Here is a 3,170-nt window from a genome sequence, read left to right as displayed (position 1 = left end):
TGCTAGAATTTGAGGATAGGGACATGTATGATTCATCTTTCAGATCTTAGTGCAGTGTTTAGCTTGTGTAAACTGCACAATAGATATGCTTCAATGAATTAAAAAAAAAAACAACCAGATTTGGGTCATCAAGAGTTACCACCTTTGGGTCTCTATGATAAGGAGATCAGCTAACAGTTCACTTGTCTATTTTATAATGCTATAATAACAATCACATTTAGTGACAAAAATTGATATTTAAAGTCTTCAGATAGCTGAATATACCATGCAAATAGAGCCACAACTATTCTTCCAACCATATTTTGGAGAAAGAAAAAGCATTTATTTAGAACTTAAAAGGCAACTGGATAAAATTTAAAGTTATACAGATCACACTTCTTTTTTGGCTCTTGAAATCCTATTTTGTATTACTTAGAATTTGAGAAATTATGTGCAATCAAAATTCCAGTAACTTCACTTTCTACAAAAGTGCTATGAGTTTTGCAGCTTAAATAAAGACCATGATGTTTCAATTATCTTTGGTGAGTTTGGAGCATAATATTTTGTCTTCAAAGTGAACCAACATATTAATGTTCAAATTGAACAGCAAACTAGCCTTCGTCTGAAATGCTGGGAATTCATAGCCTAAGGCTTTAAGTCACAGTTGGAGGTGGGGATAAAGAATGGAAATGATCCTGAGCAGGAAGAGAAACTATGGAGTTTCCTATTGGACTGTCCAGAGAGAGAACCCCACAACATGCCCTTCTGATGACTTTAGAGCAGCTATCAACGCATAGCCTGCATAGCTCTCCACAAAGCTTGTCTCTAAATAGTTCTGCAGTTGGTGGCAGTTCTGGTGAAATGAGAGGATACGCTTTATTCTCTGCTCCAATTCAATTCTGGAAGTATTGATTGAGCTCTCAAGATGTGCTCAGCCAAGGTTGACCTGACTTGGACTCAGGAAAGTTGATTGCTTACATGTTTTGCTTCAAGTATAACAAGAAATGTTTCTGGGTCCTAAGCAGACGCCTCCTGATTCTTCTCTTTCTCTATAGAACCTGAAACTCTGTCTCCAAAGCTATAAAATAGCATCCCTTTTATTTATTTATTTATTTATTTTGCAAAACATGACACAATTTTTTATTATTGAATGAGAAACTTTCACTTGTTTCATCATCACATTGCAAGTCAGAGAAATGCTGCAGTGATGAAGCAAGTCAATGCTGGATTAATCCAAATCCTCATGTCTACAACATTCAGTATGAAGAAATAATGTTCAACACAGCCCAGCAAAACATACTTGGTTTTCTTCCTATTAAAGTTCCCCCCAAAAAGCATCTTCTAAGAGGGGATTTCATTACATAAATTATAGTTCTTCATTTTTACAACTCACCCCAAACCGCATGAGATGCAACACACTGAAATGTCTAAAGCTGTTAGGAAGTCGTTCACACATCGTCCTCATCAGAGTGGTCACTGCTACTAGTCTCTGTGTCCTCATTCTCAAGCATGGGTACAAAAGTGCTGTTTTTTCAGGGTCCAAACTTGAAGTCACAAATCAGGCCATTTTCAAAATACCACTTTTTCTCAGACCATTCTTCTATAACTCTTCACTAATAACTTGGAATTCTCTCATTTCGTCCTCAGTTAAAGGAGCACACGTTTTATCATTTTCACTGTCTTCTTGCCAGCTCATCTCCTTTAATAATCTGTGTTCTCCCTCAAGTGAACTGGAAAGAACATTAGTCTGTGAGAAGGTTGAAGACAGGATGATCTGCTGGGAAATTACTAAAGCATTGCCATTCTCTTGAGGAACTTCATTTTCATCAAAGTTTCTGTTTATATCTCTTTTTTGGTGAGTACTGTTGCTGTTATGCAAATTAAATGAATCTTTATCCTTCTCTGAGCCAGTATGGTTCTCATCTTCAAGCTCTTCTTCCACTCTGTCTCTTTTTGGCTTTCAGAAAGCTGCTGTTCTTATCAGTGCTCATCCATGTCAGTTTAGTTAGACAAGGCTGCTGATTAAGTTTGTCAATAGGTGAATCTGATTGGAGTGATTACACTCTTTCACTGAGTTTGTTGATGGACTAATGCTCTTGGAAGCTGATTTAAAAGCACTAAAGTTGCCAACACTGTATGTAGCATCATGAGGAAAAGAAGTTCCAACTTCATTTTTTTTTTTTTTTTTAGTTTGGCTTTTCCATTGCGTATGTTTTGTAGGTAGCACAGCATGTTTTGAAACTAAGCCTTTATAAACACTTGGACCAGTTCCATTCTTTTTTTTAAGTTTTATTTTATTTATTTATTCATTTGACAGAGAAAGAGGGAGAGAGAGATAGGAGAGAGAATGGGCACGCCAGGGTCTCCAGCCACTGCAAACAAACTACAGACACATGGGCCCCCTTGTGCAGCTGGCTAACGTGGGTCCTGGGGAACCAAACCTGGGTCCTTTGGTTTTGCAAATAAATACCTTAACTGCTAAGCCATCCCTCCAAGCCCCATTTCCATTCTTAACTGGCTGTGACTAGAGGTTTTCTGCTACTGGGAATGCATACAGCTGTAAATCTTTTGTATTACCTTTCTTAATGACCAGCATCCTTAGAGCTCTGGATTTAGGATTTGGAGGATATTGGGCTCAAGAGGAAGCTCCACAATGACAAAGGAAAACAATGGCATGAGCTGAGGGTGGACATCACTCCTTGATCAACATAAGCTGGACAATAGCAACAGGAGAGTGTGCCTAAATAGCATCCTTTTAGATTATGCCTGTCGAGCACTTATCCCAAAGGTACTACACTAATATCCAGTTCTAAGGCCCAGGCCTATTTGACCATAGACCTCTTCCTCTGTCCTGATTTTCCTCTTTTCCTTATTTTTAAGCAATGCCCCACAGCATGCTCAAAATAGGTAGAAGAAAATCCCGCTGTGCACTAGACAGAACTGAATCTACTCCTTAGCTCAACCATCTGTTAACTTGGAACAGTGGGCAACTACTTCATGTCCAAGGCTCAGTGGCCTCTATAAATGCTGTTAATACTACCTGGTCCACAGAAGCATACATTTCTACAGAGGTAAAGCCAATGAAAAAACAGTTACCCTTTCCCATGTGTACTGAATGACATTGGGAACACTAATAGTAACTATTCCATCTCCCATAATTTTTTCACTTACAGCAGCCTCACTCAGAAAAT

The 3,170-nt window shown here is 38.4% G+C and overlaps 1 pseudogene; it reads right to left on the bottom strand.

Moving 5' to 3' along the window:
* Positions 1-1,427: 1,427 nt before the first annotated feature.
* On the bottom strand, positions 1,428-2,605 carry LOC101596201 (annotated as a pseudogene).
* Positions 2,606-3,170: the final 565 nt, after the last annotated feature.

Source organism: Jaculus jaculus, chromosome 19, assembly GCF_020740685.1.
Source record: "Jaculus jaculus isolate mJacJac1 chromosome 19, mJacJac1.mat.Y.cur, whole genome shotgun sequence".
Lineage (NCBI taxonomy): Eukaryota > Metazoa > Chordata > Mammalia > Rodentia > Dipodidae > Jaculus > Jaculus jaculus.
This window is presented reverse-complemented; position numbering and strand designations above follow the sequence as displayed.